General features: G+C 44.1%; 1 protein-coding gene across 1 annotated transcript in view; it reads right to left on the reverse strand.

Moving 5' to 3' along the window:
* LYPD1 (LY6/PLAUR domain containing 1) overlaps positions 1 to 19,342 on the reverse strand; it is a 74,487-nt gene that overhangs the window by 7,926 nt on the left and 47,219 nt on the right. The gene's annotated exons all lie outside the window — the stretch shown is intronic.

Consider the following 19,342-nt stretch of genomic DNA (forward strand, 5'->3'; position numbering starts at 1 on the left):
GTTGAGAGAACAGCGCCATCTTGTGGCTGAAATGAGCAACAGCCCTGCTTTCTACTATAATACTTAACCCGTGATGGAAACCTCTGCAGGACATTGGAACACTACCAAATTCCTGTGCATAGGTCATCCTAGAGTGGAAAATATGGTAACGTTACCTTGGATAATATTGGTGCACCAAATGTTTTAGATGATGTTAATGTTATGTGATTTACCTAAGAATTGATTTATTAATATTGAAGGTGTGACATTCAGTGTTAGTGGTACCGCTGCAATTCAAGTTAACTCAGCAGTAGATGCTAAAAGCGGGGCGCCTGACCCATAGGGAATAGCACGGTACCCCAAACACCTGAATAAGAAGTAGCCCTCTAGTGGGCGTGGTAGTGACCGTAAGAGTCTTGATGGGTTATTACTGACGGTTCTTGCATCATCACCAGTCAGATATTGCTAACTTGAAAGTAGTAACTGTGATTACCAGTGTGCCTTATTAGACAATGTGTATGTTATATGTTAAATGCTATTGTGCTCTATGCTGATCAGACGCATTATTTTGTCATACTATTGAGCTGAAGGGGTCAGTGGCGCGGTGTCTTACCGAAACTATCCTTACCGCATTCTCAATAAAACCAAGTTGTTTGACCAATCCTTGTCCCTTTCATTGAAGTATTTATCTCCTGACCACCGGATAGCCGAACAGAAAAGAACCTGACTCGTGTCTGAAGGACAAGGTAAGGGAAGGATTCCCATCAGTACTCGACCACCACATAATCAGCACTAGATATAAACCTAAGAGGTTTTATAGTTTGTTTGTGACAGGGACTGTACAAATAGGAACGAAGAAAGGAGTTATTCAAGGGGTTGTTCACTTGGGCTAAACATCTCCCTGTAGTTGTTGTCTCCATTAAGTATTGATTTGGCGATGAGCACACCGCTACCTTCTTTCCCGTTGTCACAAAGACGGCAACAAAGCATAGAAGTAGTCTGGTCATTCAAGCCTGGCACACAGGCTTTCCAGTGAATGCCTCACCTGGCTGAAATAATTCACACACCCCTTCCATCTATAGCTTATGGATTGTCTGAGGTCCTATAGTGCCTGTGTAACAATGAGGGACCTTCCTTTAATCACTACTACCAATTTATTGCTATATTTCTGCTACACTATACCTCCTCTGGCAGCACTAGATACGCCCATGGGTGGAGCTCGACACACCCATTGGGCGGAGCAAAACACGGTTTCTCAGCTTGGCAAGTATGATAGTAATCCATAGTACTCAGCAATACTCCATAGTACTCCATAGTGCTCAGTGGTACTCCATAGTGCTCAGCAGTACTCCATAGTATTCAGCAGTACTCCATAGTACTCCATAGTACTCAGCAGCACTCCGTAGTACTCCATAGTACTCAGCAGCACTCCGTAGTACTCCATAGTACTCAGCAGTACTCCATAGTACTCAGCAGTACTCCATAGTACTCCATAGTACTCAATAGTACTCAGCAGTACTCCATAGTATTCATCAGTACTCCATAGTACTCCATAGTATTCAACAGTACTCCATAGTACTCCATAGTACTCAGCAGCACTCCGTAGTACTCCATAGTACTCAGCAGTACTCCATAGTACTCCATAGTACTCAGCAGTACTCCATAGTACTCCATAGTACTCAATAGTACTCCATAGTACTCAGCAGTACTCCATAGTATTCAGCAGTACTCCATAGTATTCATCAGTACTCCATAGTACTCAGCAGTACTCCATAGCACTCAGCAGTACTCCATAGTACTCCATAGTATTCAGCAGTACTCCATAGTACTCAGCAGTACTCCATAGTATTCAGCACTACTCCATAGTACTCCATAGTACTCAGCAGCACTCCGTAGTACTCCATAGTACTCAGCAGTACTCCATAGTACTCAGCAGTACTCCATAGTACTCAGCAGTATTCATAGTACTCCATAGTACTCAGCAGTACTCCATAGTACTCCATAGCATTCAGCAGTACTCCATAGTACTCCATAGTACTCAGCAGCACTCCATAGTACTCCATAGTACTCAGCAGTACTCCGTAGTACTCCATAGCACTCAGCAGTACTCCATAGTACTCCATAGCACTCAGCAGTACTCCATAGTACTCCATAGTATTCAGCAGTACTCCATAGTACTCAGCAGTACTCCATAGTATTCAGCACTACTCCATAGTACTCCATAGTACTCAGCAGCACTCCGTAGTACTCCATAGTACTCAGCAGTACTCCATAGTACTCAGCAGTATTCATAGTACTCCATAGTACTCAGCAGTACTCCATAGTACTCCATAGCATTCAGCAGTACTCCATAGTACTCCATAGTACTCAGCAGCACTCCATAGTACTCCATAGTATTCAGCAGTACTCCGTAGTACTCCATAGCACTCAGCAGTACTCCATAGTACTCCATAGTATTCAGCAGTACTCCATAGTACTCAGCAGTACTCCATAATATTCAGCACTACTCCATAGTACTCAGCAGCACTCCGTAGTACTCCATAGTACTCAGCAGTACTCCATAGTACTCAGCAGTACTCCATAGTACGCCATAGTACTCAGCAGTACTCCATAGTACTCCATAGCATTCAGCAGTACTCCATAGTACTCCATAGTACTCAGCAGTACTCCGTAGTACTCCATAGCACTCAGCAGTACTCCATAGTACTCCATAGTATTCAGCAGTACTCCATAGTACTCCATAGTACTCAGCAGCACTCCGTAGTACTCCATAGTACTCAGCAGTACTCCATAGCACTCAGCAGTACTCCATAGTACTCCATAGCACTCAGCAGTACTCCATAGTACTCCATAGCACTCAGCAGTACTCCATAGTACTCCATAGTACTCAGCAGCACTCCATAGTACTCCATAGCACTCAGCAGTACTCCATAGTACTCAGCAGCACTCCATAGTACTCCATAGTACTCAGCAGTACTCCGTAGTACTCAATAGTACTCAGCAGTACTCCATAGTACTCCATAGCACTCAGCAGTACTCCATAGTATTAGTTACTTATTAAAACAAATATGAGTGGATCACTTTCTTACAGTTTGCTCTAGTTGCTATCTAGCGCTGACGCTGCAGACAATATTGCTTTGAGAATGTTAGTTAGCCTTCACCAGTTCACATCAATTAATCAATATCCTCTTACTTTTTAAAATAATAATTTGCTGGGACCTGTAGTGCACAAAGAAAATGTAAATAAAACACATACACAATTGTAAAAACTATTTTTATTGAAATAAAAACACCCCAAAACATCCCTTATTAACCCTATTTATTACTCACCTACATCCAGGGGTCTCCACAGATCCAAACGATCCTTGTTTGGCAAAAAAGAAAAACCCAAACTAGCTCTAAAGAGCCCCTGGCGCAGGTGAGCTCCTAGCCGCACTAGACCTATTTATACTAGGGATGAGCGGGCTCGGATTCTCGCAATCCGAACACCCACGAACAGTGCGGATCCGAGCCCGATCCGAGCACTGTTCGGGTATTCCCGCAGATCGCAAAACTGAAAACGAGGCTTAACGTCAGGATCCCGCCGTCGGATCTCGCGAGATCCGGATTCTTTATATTCCCCGCTTGCCGCCGCCATCTTCACTCGGGAATTGATCAGGGAAGAGGGAGGGTGTGTTAGGTGTCTTCTGTCCTGCTCTTTCTCGTGGTGCTGTCCTGTGCTGTGTCCTGCTGAGTCCAGTGGTGCTGTGTCCTGTGCTGTGTCCTGCTGAGTTCAGTGGTGCTGTGTCCTGTGCTCTGTCCTGCTGAGTCCAGTGGTGCTGTGTCCTGTGCTCTGTCCTGCTAAATCCAGTGGTACTGCAATATAACTACGTTCACTGTTCCTGCAGTATATAAGTCCATTGGTACTGCAATATAACTACGTTCACTGTTCCTGCAGTATATAAGTCCATCGGTACTGCAATATAACTACGTTCACTGTTCCTGCAGTATATAAGTCCATCGGTACTGCAATATAACTACGTTCACTGTTCCTGCAGTATATAAGTCCATCGGTACTGCAATATAACTACGTTCACTGTTCCTGCAGTATATAAGTCCATTGGTACTGCTGTATAACTCCAGTCCAGTGGTACTGTCCTGTGCCGCATATAATTTTTAAAGGCTTTGACGAGTGTGTGTGGTTTAGGGGTACGCTCTCTTGTGCTGCATATAATGGAGAACCAAAATTTGGAGGATAAAGTAGGGAAAGATCAAGAACCACTTCCTCCTAATGCTGAAGCTGCTGCCACTAGTCATGACATAGATGATGAAATGCCATCAACGTCGTCTGCCAAGGCTGATGCCCAATTTCATAGTAGAGGGCATGTAAAATCCAAAAAGCCAAAGGTCACTAAAATTATCAAAAAAAAGAAATTGAAATCATCTGAGGAGAAACGTAAACTTGCCAATATGCCATTTACGACACGGAGTGGCATGGAACGGCTTAGGCCCTGGCCCGTGTTCATGACTAGTGGTTCAGCTTCACCCAAGGATCTAAGCCCTCCTCCTCCCCACCCCTCTAAAAAATTTAAGAGACTTAAGCTGTCATCAACAACACAGCAAACAACTCTGCCTTCTAGAGAGATGTCATCACAAATCCCCAAGGCGAGTCCAAGGGTGTTGGTGGTTGCGAAGCCTGACCTTCCCATCACTGTACGGGAAGAGGTGGCTCCTTCCACCATTTGCAGCACGCCCTCTGCATATGCTGGAAGGATCACCCACAGTGCAGTTACAGATTTGGATAATGAAGGTGTCAATGTTGTACACAGGGAGGAGGATATTGATGTAGCTGGCGCTGAGGAGGAACTTGACGAGGAGGATGCTGATGTGGTAATCTTAAATGAGGCACCAGGGGGGGAAACAGTTGTTGTCCATGGGATGAAAAAGCCCATCGTCATGCCTGGGCAGAAGACCAAAAAATCCACCTCTTCGGTCTGGAATTATTTCTATCCCAATCCGGACAACAATTGTATTGCCATATGTAGTTTATGTAAAGCTGCAATAAGCAGGGGTAAGGATCTTGGCCACCTAGGGACATCCTCCCTTCTACGTCACCTGAAGACCCTTCATAATTCAGTGTTTAGTTCAGGAACTGTGGCTAGGACCGTCAGCAGTCCAGGGACACCTAAATCCCTTGGTCCTGTTGTATCCACACCAGCAACACCCTCCTCGTCAATTTCCTCCACAATCTCGATCAGAGATAGTCCTGCAGGCCATGTCACCTGCAGGCCATTCCGGGATTCTTCCGGAGGATCCTGCAGCGGTACGCCTACTACTGCCGCTGCTGCTGTTGCTTGCTGGGAGCCGGTCATCTTCCCAGAGGGGAAGTCGTAAGACCGCTACGTCTTTCACTAAACAATTGACTGTACAACAGTCGTTTGCCATGAGCATGAAGTACGACAGCAGTCATCCTATAGCAAAGCGGATAACTGCATCCTTGACAGCAATGTTGGTGTTAGACGTGCGTCCGGTGACCGCCATCAGTGGAGTGGGATTTAGACGGTTGATGGAGGTATTGTGTCCCCGGTACCAAATCCCGTCTAGATTCCACTTCACTAGGCAGGCGATACCCGGGATGTACAGAGAAGTACGAAAAAATGTCCTCAGTGCTCTGAAAAATGCGGTTGTACCCACTGTCCACTTAACCACGGACATGTGGACAAGTGGTTTAGGGCAAACTAAGGACTATATGACTGTGACAGCCCACTGGGTAGATGCATCGCCTTCCGCAGCAACAGCAGCAGCTGCATCAGTAGCAGCATCTCCGAAACGCCTGCTCGTTCCAAGGCAGGCAACGTTGTGTATCACCGGTTTTAATAAGAGGCACAACGCTGACAACCTCTTAGAGAAACTGAGGGAAATCATTTTGCAGTGGCTTACCCCACTTACACTCTCCTGGGGATTTGTGGTGTCGGACAACGCCAGTAACATTGTGCGGGCATTACATATGGGCAATTTCCAGCACGTGCCATGTTTTGCCCACACAATAAATTTGGTGGTGCAGCATTACCTGAAAAGTGACAGGGGTGTGCAGGATATGCTTGCGGTGGCCCGCAAAATTGCTGGACACTTTCGGCATTCTGCCACTGCCTACCGCAGACTCGAGCAACATCAGATAAGCCTGAACCTGCCCTGCCATCACCTCAAACAAGAGGTTGTGACACGCTGGAACTCCACCCTCTATATGCTGCAGAGGATGGAGGAGCAGCAAAAGGCCATTCAAGCCTACACATCCACCTACGGCAAAGGAGTGGGGATGCGCCTGAGTCAAGCGCAGTGGAGACCGATTTCCGTGTTGTGCAAGGTTCTCCAGCTGTTTGAACTTGCCACACGAGAAGTCAGTTCCGACACTGCCAGCTTGAGTCAGGTGATTCCCCTGATCAGGCTGTTGCAGAAGCAGCTGGAGAAAGTGAGGGAGAAGCTGGTAAACCATTGCGATTCCACAAAGCATGTAGCTCTTGTGGATGAAGCCCTTCGTACGCTTTGCCAGGATCCGAGGGTGGTCACTCTTTTAAAGTCAGAGGAATATATTCTGGCCACCGTGCTGGATCCTCGGTTTAAAGCGTATGTTGTGTCTCTGTTTCCGGCGGACACAAGTCTACAGCGGTGCAAAGACCTGCTGGTCAGGAGATTGTCATCCGAAGAGGACCGTGACATGGCAACAGCTCCTCCTTCATTTTCTTCCACACCTGTGGCTGCGAGGAAACAGCTGAGATTTCATAAACGACCCGCTGGCGGGGATGCAGAGAACATCTGGTCCGGACTGAAGGACCTGCCAACCATTGCTGACATGTCTATTGCATTGGATGCTGTCACCATTGAAAAAATGGTGGAGGATTACTTTGCTGACACCATCCAAGTAGACATGTCAGACAGTCCTTACTTTTACTGGCAGGAAAAAAAGGCAGTTTGGAAGCTCCTGTACAAACTGGCTCTATTTTAGCTGAGTTGTCCCCCCTCCAGTGTGTACTTCGAAAGAGTGGTCAGTGAGCGGCAAAGGAGGTTGCTTCCGCAAAATGTTGAGAAGATGATGTTCATAAAAATGAATTCTCAATTCTTCAATGAAAACCAGCAATGGCCTCCAGAGACTACAGAGGGACCGGTGATTGTGGAGTCCAGCGGAGACGAATTGATAATATGTGAGGATGAGGAAGTACACACTGAAGGGGGCGAGGAATCAGAGGATGAGGACGACATCTTGCCTCAGTAGAGCCAGTTTACTTTGTACAGGGAGAGATGAATAGCTTTTATTGTGTGGGGGCCCAAACAAACCAATCATTTCAGCCACAGTAGTTTGGTAGGCCCTGTTGCTGAAATGATTGGTTTGTTAAAGTGTGCATGTCCTTTTTCCGCAACATAAGGGTGGGTGGGAGGGCCCAAGGACAATTCCATCTTGCACCTCTTTTTTTTTCTTTGGCAGCTGGTTTTGTGGGAGACCAAACGAACCAATCATTTCAGCCACAGTTTTGTAGGACCTGTCGCTGAAATGATTGGTTTGTTAAGTGCGCATGTCCTATTTCACCAACATAAGGGCCCAAGGACAATTCCATCTTGCACCTCTTTTTTTGGCATTATGTGCTCTTTGGGGCCTGGTTTTTCAAACTGCCATCCTGTCTGCCACTGCAGTGCCACTCCTAGATGGGCCACGTGTTTGTGCCGCCGACTTGTGTCGCTTAGCTTAGACATCCAGCTACCTCGGTGCAACCTTTTGGCCTAAAAACAATATTGTGAGGTGTGAGGTGTTCAGAATAGACTGGAAATGAGTGAAAATGAATGTTATTGAGGTTAATAATAGCGTAGGAGTGAAAACAAACAAAAAAACAGGATTTTAGTAGTTTTTATGCTTTTTAAAAAAAAAATCAGAACACAAAACCTTGAGGGGGGTTTTTTGGCAAAACCCATTAGAACCCAAAACCTTAAGGTAATCAGAACCCAAAACCCAAAACACCAAAAGCGGTCGGTGCACATCCCTAATTTATACCGTGGGGATTTCACACGTTGTCCCCACGATTTTAGCACTAGGGTTGGTTAAGCTGTTTGGGTGGTAGGGGCACGCTTTATTTGTTTTATACTTCTGTTTGTTTTTTTATTGTTTTGTTTTTTACTCTATTGCTGGCTGGTTGTTACCGGTTTAAATCTAATCCTTTATGTCTACATTGTGACTGTAGACTTTATGACCTGTCGACCTAATGACCATGTTCTGACTGTCAACTTTATAGTGTCAACATTCTGAATTTGAACATGTTCATTGTTGACATTTTGGCCCTGAGTCATTAAGAAGCATAACAAACGAGTAACTTTGCACCTGGGCAAAACCATGTTGCATTGGAGGGGGAGGTAAATTTAAAATGTGCGGACAGATTTATAGTTGGGATAGGGCATGCCTTAGATCAACTTTAAGTGTCAGTGTATAAATAAAGCTATCGAGTGCAAAGAGTGCAAAATAATAAACTAATTTGAACCCTTTGCATTGTAAAATGGCTTGTCCAGGATCAAACTTACTCTTTTTTTTTTGCTTTGCTTAGTGACTCGGGCCCTTTGAGTACACCCCCTCTCATTCTATGTGAATTAATTTTCTATTCCAAAACTACAATTGAAGTCACCCAGTCTGATTGGTCTGTGGTGGTCATTATTACATTCAATTTCCATATGAATTATTTGTATAAGTGTCACAGGCTCCTCTTATGGGTGTTTAACTGTGTGTGTCTCAGGTTGTAATTTGCAGCACACATCTGGCAAATAGCTCAAACCTCTGAAAACATCTTCACCACTGATGGGCAACTTAATACACTTCAGGGGCTACGTGGTGACCCTCTAACCTTCAAAAGTTACAAATTACCTTTAATATCAATAAGGTAAAACAACACATATAATCAATGAAAGATATTGACAGATATTAAAGTTAATACGGTAAAATCTAGCTGGATTTCAGCTCGCGCTCCGAAATCCAGCGAGTAAATTACTGTATTAACTGTTTTTCCGTGCACGATTACCGTAATAACGGTAATCGTGCGCGGACTGCGGGATTTTCGGCGATCCCGCCGCCAATTGAATATGCCCCTAAAAGTGTTTCAAGTTATAACAGAAATCTGACAATAAAGCCGCGGGTGAGGTCCCGGAGAGCCGCTGGCTTCCAGTAACACTTTAAGACCTTGATCTGCTGGGGCCGATGTCTCTATAACACAGAACGTCAGTGTCTCTATCTGTTGTTTCATGTGCAGTTCAATATGCAGCTGGATATTACTCCCAGATTCTCGCCTCCATATCCTAATAGATTGTTTTGTTGTCAATTTGTTTTATGCTTTTCTGTAAAACATGTTTATAATTCTGCACGGATACAATTTACTTGTGTGCCTGTGTCAAGCTTCACATTTAATGGTATTTGCTTTTGATGTTAGCACAGGACATTCTCCTTCCTTGTTGTCGCTCTGTGTTTCTCTCATCCATATGTACCATGTGCTTTGTTTTGTCCGTACATCCCAGCAATGTTCCTGTGTACATCATTCACGACGCTTGTTGTTGTGACAATCATTGTAATGTCTGTGTCCACAATCTCTGTAATGTGTCCTTCTTTCCCCTCTGCGTTGTCTGCATGGATTTCTTAAGCTGCACCCTCCAGCATTTGGCTTTTAACGCTTCAAAGACTCTGGCAAATTAGAATGCCTTCTCTGGGCCAAGGGATTCTTGCATGAATGGTTTTTCCTGCAACTTCTTGTGTTTAGTTGCTTTGTGATCTCTAATCATAGTGCCTACATCTAGGTCCTGAGCAATCAACTTCACCTATTGACTCATCTGACTTTTAATGTTTTTCATAAAACAATTTGCGCTGTATCAGAATTTTTTTTTGCAGGGACTGCAATGAGTTTCATATTTATCTATTAATTTATCTATTGTTTGTGCCTTCTGCAGACAGCTCTCCGCTAGCACGCCATGACCTGTTTATATCAGTCTTTTTCCACCTAAGCATATAAAGATTCATGAGGCATTGTGACTCTCAGTTCATTTGTCTGCATCAGGATCCACAGTTATTCTGTGTTGTTTCCTAGGTCCCATTGAGCAATGTGTTTACTATTTGCAGCTATGTTGTCTTGTAAGACTATCTGGGAAAATCCCACTGGTGGTACCATAATATATGTCAAGTATCTTCCACTGCTGTTAGATAATCCTGTCAATCATCTGGTGGGTGTATCTTTACAGAAACTAACTAGAACCTTGTGTGCTTCCTCCCACAATCCAAATACATACTGGCAGGTTAATTGGCTGCTATTAATAAAATGACCCTAGTCTGTCTGTGTGTGTGTCTGTGTGTGTGTCTGTGTGTGTATGTGTCTGTGTATGTGTCTGTGTGTGTGTCTGTGTATGTGTCTGTGTGTGTGTCTGTGTGTGTGTCTGTGTGTGTGTCTGTGTGTGTGTCTGTGTGTGTGTCTGTGTGTGTGTTAGGGAATTTAGACTGTAAGCTCCAATGGGGCAGGGACTGGTGTTAGTTCTCTGTACAGCGCTGCAGAATTAGTGGTGCTCTATAAATAAATAAATGATGATGATGATGTAAGTATTTGAACTGAAAGGAGGGTACGGGCAGCATCTGCATGTAGAACAGTGTTTTTGTACCTTGGCAGTGTTTTCACTTATTTATATTGTTCCAGTTTTCTGGAAAAATCCACTTCAATGGGAATTTCCTGGGAAATCAGACAATACCCCTAATTCTGGTCTTATGCAAATACTTCTTCATTAACATAAACAATGCTACCAGCTGTTATCCGTCAGCAGTGGTACACATGTGAAAGGGGTGAGGGCGAGCTGCCGAAGGGCCTATCTTCCTTCCTTGTGAGTGACTGTCACCTGATAGCCCTGTGTAGCACATGGGTAACATGCAGACTGAACTGCAATGCTCCGTATATAAAACTTATATGTTAGTTCTAATACGGGCAGTGAATGAGGAAGGGGATGGAGAGTGGCAGTAGTTGGGATAGTGTGTGTATGTGTATCACACTCATCATCATCATTCCATAGTACTGGACGATCATTGTACAGATATGACATATATGAATACAATATACATAATAACAGATACATGAATACGATTAAGCATCATAACACAAACATTCATCAGCTAACACAGATAGAGGTATGACCTTATGGATGTCAGTAAACAAACACCATAGAATTCAGCATGAGACATGAAGGTAAATGAACATGAGACATAGGATGAGAAGACCCTGCCCATGAGAGCTTACATTCTATAGGGAGCGGTTAATAAAAGACAGTTGGAGCAAAAGGACACAAGTGGATGTGCTGGCTGGTGGAAATACAGGAAGTGGACATAGGGTCTAGGTAAGAGTAGGGTAAGCCAGTATGAAGAGGGAACTTTTAAACGATTGTAAGTTGGGAGAGAATCTGGTAGGGTGAGGAAAGAAGTTTCAAATAGTGGGGCAGCATGGTGGCCTAGTGGTTAGCACTTCTGCCTCACAGCACTGGGGTCATGAGTTCAATTCCTGACCATGGCCTTATCTGTGTGACGTTTGTATGTTCTCCCTGTGTTTGCGTGGTTTCCTCCGGGTGCTCCGGTTTCCTCTCACACTCCAAAAACATACTGGTAGGTTAATTGGCTGCTAACAAAATTGTCCCTAGTCTCTCTCTCAGTCTGTGTTTATGTTAGGGAATTTAGATTGTAGGTGGGTGAGGGGGAGTTTACAGTAGTCAAGGTGGGATATAATGAACAAGTGGACCAGGTATTCAGTTACTTCCTGAGTGAGGATGGGGTATATTCTGGCAATGCTGCAGAGGAGGAAGCAACAAGACTGCGAGAGGGATGGATGTGAGGAGTGAAGTTGAGGGTGCTGACAAGGCTGACAGGGGTTAGGGGTTAGTGACATTAGCAGGGGGAAAGATAGTGAGCTCAGATTTGGTTTAGTATGAGGAAGTGCTGGGTTATCCAAGTGAAGATTTTGGAGAGAATAAGAGGAAGGGAGCAGGAGTTGAAAGAAGAGTGTAATGATTGTCTCGTCTGAACGAATAAAGTCCTGGGGTGATGGATACAGGTGTTAGCCTGGTTTAGCGCTAGCCGAACAGAGGCGCAGATTCTCATGGGTTCCCCAGTCTTCACCAAGAACCGCCGCAAGGCAAGATGGACTTTAGCAACCAGGAAAATGCAGGTCGCGGCCCTCTGATCAGCCACTAGGCATAACACAGCGGAGAGAAAGAGAAATACGAAAGCGGGTCAACTAGCAGAGGACTGGTACATTGGTGGTAGCGAGGTACAAAATCAGTATGGAGACGGGAAGTCCAATAACAGGCCGGGATCTGGTACACAGGCAATAGTGCAGTACAAAATCAGGATCCGAGAGAGAGTGGTCAAAACAAGCAAGGACTGGTACACAAGGGGTTACTAGGCAGAAACACTTTTCAAGAAGGAATCCCAAGGAAAACCAAGGTCAGCAACAATACAGTACAACAGGGAGTCCATCTGGGTATGGACAACTGTAACTCTGCACTGTTAGAGTGTAAGAGTGGGCATTATATACACTGCAGGTTTGAATATGCCGCCTCCCAGCCACAATCATGTGACCGCCCAAACCAGGAAGTGCTGATCTAACACAGAGACAGAGGGAATCAGCAGCACAGGAGTGTGAGCAGGTAACTTTTGAGACAGAGACACTGAAGAAGTGACTTCAAATATATGAAGTGTCACGGGCACTAGGAGTCTTTACCCAGGGATCACCAGATGGTAGGCTTACCAGAGCAATGTAGATGGTAATAGGGTACTCTGGTAGCTGGGTGATCACGGAACATGAAATGATGACCGATGAGATGCTCAGGAAAGTCTATGACTAGCAACACTGGTAATAATGAGGTAATGATACACAAGGAACTGTATGGACAAGGACACGTGAAGGTAGTCAGTGGTCTGCGATAGCAAGTTGTACCACTGCTATAGTGAGGAGGAATGTCCAACAGAAACAAGGAGGTGATGAGAGTCAGCGGTCTGCGAGTAGCAAGTTGTACCGCTGTCTGAGTGAAGGAATGGAATCCAAGTGGAGGTATCCAGGTAGTCAGTGGTCTGCGGTAGCAGGTTGTACCACTGCTATGTGAGAGGATAATGGAACAGGTGATACCGGAAACAGGGATCAGTGGTCTGACATCAGCAAGTTGTACCACTGCATATATATGTGAGGAGGTGCACGGGGGAAGACTGCAACACAGGATATACACAGGCACCTTATACACGATCCACAGTAATATGCACAATATAGGTATATATATATGTAAATGACTGATCAGGTCTGCAATCTAGAAAGTCTCTTGAAGTAGTCCAGCACAATGATAACACAGTCAATGATGGCAATAGACTCAGCGGAGAGCGGACTCCAGAGAGAACCAAACACAGTCCAGCAAGATATGCAATACACAGCACAGTCAATGAGAAGTATGCATACCGTGGTTCAGCAGTAGCAGTCAGATGGGATTGCAGCGGTACCTGAGCGGCTGGAGGCCGACTGGATAGGAAGTCCCTGGATAGGAGAAGCAGCGGTCTAGCAGGTGCAGCGCACAGGTGAGTAGACCGACAGGGACACGAATCCACGGGAGTCAGCAACACGTGGAACTGGACTCCTAGGAAACCCAGGAGAATGGAGATGATCCAGCAGAGGGTAGTAGAAGAGATACAAATCCAATGCTGACAGGAGGGTAGAGGCCAGTGGAACACGTGAAGGCGTGGAGAGTGGATCAGCAGGAGATGGACGATAGCGCTGACCACAGCGGCAGGACTCAGCGGCACACGGAGGTAACCAGTAGCAACCACAGGAACCAACAGCGATGAGAAACAGGAGTGCAGCGCAGGGCAGGAGCTGTAGATCACGAAGTGAAGCAGATGGTAATGAAAAGCGGCAGTCTCGAGGAAGGCACAGCAAAGATGAGATGAGAGTGTAGTGCACGGAGGCAGCGGATAGTAATCAGCTGGCAGTCACGATGTTGAACACAGGCGAGTTGCAAGCAGGAGACTGTAGTGCACAGAGGCAGCAGATAGTAGTCAGCTGGCAGTCACGATGTTAAACACAGGCGAGTTGCAAGCAGGAGACTGTAGTGCACGGAGGCAGCGGATAGCAATCAGCAAACAGACTTGATGAGAAGCAGGTGAGTGAGGTAAAAGCTGGAGTGCACGGAGGCAGCGGATAGCAATGAGCAAACAGTCACATTGATATAAAATAACGTTGAAGTGGTGTAGAAGACTGTAGTGCACAGAGGCAGCGGATAGGAATCAGCAAACAGTCATGATGATACAGTTGATGGTAGAAGTGGTATGGAACCACAGTAGTAGAAGTGGTTTGGAAACCACAGGAATCAGCAGCACTGAATACACAAGTAATACAGGAACACCTTCAGAGACTCATGAGGAATGAGACTCCAAGATCAGGCAACGTGGTGTTGACCACAGGTGCTTAATATAGGGAGGTTGCCTGATCTGCCAATTGAGTTAAAGGGGTATACACTGAAGTATAGAAAAGGGCTGCGCATGCGCAGACCCTCAGGATGGTGGACGACCACGGCTCCTAAATGTCCGGGAAGAGGCACTCACGGTCCGGTGAGTGACATGAAGATAATCAGGAGAGGACAATGTTACAAAGTTGAAGGGAGGGAAGGGTGTAAAAGAGAAGAGAGCGATCAACAGTGTTGAAAGTGTCAGAGAAGTCATGGAGTAAGAAAAGGGAGAAGTGGTCATTTGAGTTAGTCATTGGTCACTTTGGTGAAGGCAGTTTCGGTGGAGTGAAGAGGGTACAAGTTAGACTCAAGAGGGTCAATAAGAGAGTGAGAGGAGTGAAAGTTGGTCAAATGGTGGAAGACAAGTCGTTCAAGAACTTTGGAAGCTAAGAAATGTGGCAGTGGCTGTAGAGAGAGAAAGGGTCAATAGACGGTTTGTTGAGAATAGGGGAGATAATGTTTGTTTAAAGGCAAAGCGTTGGAGGAGAGAGAGTGCGCTGCAGCTTGCAGGGAACTGGGTTGAAAGGGCAGGTTGAGGGAGAAGAAGAAGAGAGAAAAATGAGGATCTCTGAGCCAAGTTGAGGGCAGGATGGCAGGGTGAGAGGTGGAGATGGTGGGCGGGAGGAGGTGGATCTAGCCAGAGAAGATATTTGGTGGAAAGTGTCAGTTTTGTCTTTAAATTAAGTGGCAAAGTCTTGAGCGGTGAGGATGAGGGAGGATAAAGAAGTGAATTGACAGTGCTGAAGAAGAGAAGAGTGTTGTTGGACAGGGTGGAGATGAATGATTAAAGCGTGTTTTGGCGAGAAAGAGGGTAGTGCAGTAGGAAAAATGGATGAATTTAAAGTGGATGCAGTAAACTTCAAAATGAGATTTTAACCATTAGTGGAGAGTGCAATAGTTGAGATTGACAGAGACAAAAATGAAGTGGCTAGAGCACAAGGGAAGAATTGGTTAAGGAGATAAGGCAGGAGCAGATATTAGGAAGGTAAGCCTGGGAAGTGTGGGGGAGATAAAACTCACTGAGCCTGATTCATTAAGAAAAGCAAGGCAAAAAAAAGGAAGCCTGCCTATAGATAGTTAAGGTGGGACCTAAGCCCAAACTACTTAATTATTAATCATGTTTCATAGTGTTTCTGTATGCTAGATATATTATGTTTGAATACATTTATAGTGTCAATCTACTTTTTTCTACCCACTACTCTTCATATGTGTGTTTTTAGTTCCATTTCTGCTAGAATGATGTCCCAATTATAAGTTGTGAACAGGATTTAAATATAGGGCTCAGCACTGAAGAAACGTATATATTTGCATATGAGCCTTTTTGATTGGGCTGTAGCCATGTCTTTTATGTATGTTCCTTCCTATTGGTAGTTTGGGCTTAGGTCCCACCTTGACTATCTATATAAGAATACTATGGACTACATAGGTACCGTCTTTCCTGAGGAAGCCTGCCTTTGCACGGGTGAAGCGCGTTGATTTTGAAGATGGTATATCGAAACCATTTGGATATCAGTTTACAGTACAGACACACGGATCAAGAAAATCCTCCTTTGTAACTAATAGGACCTTAGACGAAAGGATGCGCTTGCACACAAGAGTCCAGAAGTGATCATGAGTAGAAGAGCACACGACGGAGGACACAGCCGGCTGGCGCTCCTCAAGTTTAAGAACTACAGGTGAGAGATTGGTACTACTTTTGGACCGGAGACTCCGGGCATGCAGTTTACTTTCAGTACCCTCTTTACTTCTGCTATGATGATTTCGGGACTTTCTTTCTGTTCTTAAATTCAAAAATCTATGGAGGTGTTTTGAACATATTTGAAGAGGACTCCGGTGTTCTGTTTTTAGGATATATATATGTATATATCCATTGGTTACATTTTTATTTTTATTTTAATTTCCTATGAATGCACATATATTTTTTATAAATATATATATTTTTTCTAGACTGACAATTTCATTCTTATGTTCGATTTTGTCTGCAATTTATATAATATATATATTTTTGTATGTGTTTTTGATATTATTCTATTTGTGGGAATATTCCTACTTTCTTATTTATAGATATAAGATTTTTTACCTATACCCTTTTCTATTTGTTACTTAGTCCCCTCATTTAGAGCCGGGGAATATATTCTCTATCAAGAGTTGCGGTTACCCTCAGAGCCGTTACCTCGTCCCTTCTACATCACGGCAGTGGATGAAAGTCGCATCTCAAATAGTATTATCACCCACCAGACTCATCCTCTGAAGATTAGAGTGGGGGTTCTGCACTCAGAATTGTTTAAGCTTCTTATCATTCCCAAAGCTTCACATTCCTTAGTCCTAGGTTTACCTTGGCTCCGGTTACATAACCCCAAAAATGGTTGGACTACGTCTTCTGAGACGTAGTGTGTATCATCCTGGTGTGTATCTTATAAGGACTCCTGCCTCCAGAGTGTCATACCTCTTAAAACCACAGTCTCCTCTGGTCAAGAGCTTCCACCCTTACCTTACAGGGACTTCTTCGATGTCTTCAGTAAAGCTGGTGCTGACTCCTTACCACCACATAGAGGGTGCAATTGTTCAATCTATTTGATGCCAGGGAAGACACCCCCTATGGGGCGTACCTACCTGCTCTCTCTTCCTGAGACTAAATCAATGTCTGAATACATCCAGGAAAACCTTGAGAAGGGGTTTATCGTCCATCTTCCTCACCTGCCGGAGCAGGTTTCTTTTTTGTGAAGAAAAACGATGGCGGTCTCCGCCCCTGCATTGACTATAGAGGTTTGGACGATATTACCATCAAAAATCGCTATCCTTTGCCCCTAATCACGAAATTGTTTGACCGTAGATTTAAGAGGGGATTACAATTTAATTAGAATTCGTACACATGTTTGTGAACTATGTATTCAGTGCACAGATTTAATACAATACTCATTGTACACTACCCTACTTGTCATTATTCACTGCTCCACCTACTGATCTACCTACGGTCATAATATTACGTTTACCATATTCTCTGTGCCCTGAGAACTACTGTTACATAGTAGGGTTAGAACCCCCCTCTCTCTCCAATATTCCCCAGTGGTAGCAATGATAACACCGGGAAGCAGAGACAACACAACAGCTATATGTTTGTAGAAACAGTATATAAAGAGCTGTATTTTGTATTTCAACTGTAGTATCATCTATACTTTAGTGTGATCTCTAGTACCTTCAACAAGTGTGTAAAGGTCCTTATAAGGAGCAATAGACATCACTGCTTTAAGATTCTTCCTGACTCCCACTACCAGCTGTATCCTGAGACCAACAGTTAAGAGCTTACACTCTAATCCGTTCCCCGGCTGTCCTGTGTTGAACCCAGGGTCTCTGTGTCAACACTGTGCCTGCTACTTAGCAGTCCAGAACCATATTAAGTGATGAGGAGGTACCAGCCAACCCACAGCAAAGAGGCGCTGCAGCAGCTATACCAGCTACCCAGAAGTAAGCAGTTCCAGGTGCTGGTGAAGAAGCCTGGTGGTGGCAGCTGAATCCTGCTACAACCATTGTGCAGTTGGCGTTCGCAAGTCAGAGACAGTCTGGTTACGGGTGACACCAGTAGCAGTAACAGTCAGTTACTGACGGTGAGAAAGAAACCCAAATAAACTATGTAACATCACTTCTCTCCCCAAGACTGGGTGACAGTCGGACCATCCGGTCACAACAACAAAAAGCAACTAATCTTTAGCCATATTTACAAAGAAAGATGGTAGATTTGACAATAATATAAGTCTGCAATTTTACAATTCAGGTGGAGTAGAAAACAGGGAATGCTCAGATGTGAGTAAGGATATAACACTAACAAATGTAATGAGAGGAACAATAGGACATAATCCACAACTGGCTAGAATAAGACCAGAAGGTATCATATGAAGGCATCAGAAAGGTAATATGTACACTAATTACTAAGCTCATCATCATCATCTATTTATATAGCGCCACTAATTCCGCAGCGCTGTACAGAGAACTCACTCACATCAGTCCCTGTCCCAATAGAGCTTACAGTCTAAATTAAACATACAATGCTCTATATGTACTAAATAATAAAGCAATATAGGCATAAGAAGTGTATATTAGTATAAATACTATATTGGCATATTACTTAATCACTGAATGAATAATGCTGCTTTACATCCCACTAACGTTGGTCCATGGAAAATGTGAGCATGTCTTGGGCACAATGGCCGTCTCCTCTAATGTTGAGAATTAAGAATACAGACTAGTGAGTCTGCCAATGCAGGATGATTCTCTAAAGATTTACAGAACATAATGTAGGACTAAGCTATACTTTCCATGGAATGATTAATGAAATAGAGTGGAGAATGGCAGAATAGATCACCCAGCTGGATCTTCCGAGCTAACCTGCTGCATTTGCATTTGGTATTTTCTTAACATATGGTAGACTGACCTAATCAGAATCTCTATACGAGTCCTAGAAAATGGAAATCATTAAAAGTTACTGGCCATATCGTGTGAGGAATGAAATTCACTAGAATACATAGCATGGTAACACTTTATCATGTCCATGCTGCTAAATTGCATGGTTTCTCTAATCCTAATCTGCAGAAAATCGACTGAGTTTTACAATATTTTACAGACCATAAAACCACAATTTATTAGCAGCTCTCCACAGTTTTGACTTATTTAAGACACCTAATTCAGTTTATCTGTTGCTTGCCTTAAAGTATTGTAGGCAAGTGAAAAATTGGAAGCAATTTATTAATAAGAGAACATGCCCTGCAGGCTGTGCATTGCAATATATCCACAGTCAAGTTTATTGCGTGGTGAAAATTAATGATACACACTATAACTCTGTATTCACTTGGAA

This window comes from Mixophyes fleayi, chromosome 7 (genome assembly GCF_038048845.1).
Source record: "Mixophyes fleayi isolate aMixFle1 chromosome 7, aMixFle1.hap1, whole genome shotgun sequence".
Taxonomy (NCBI): Eukaryota; Metazoa; Chordata; class Amphibia; order Anura; family Limnodynastidae; genus Mixophyes; species Mixophyes fleayi.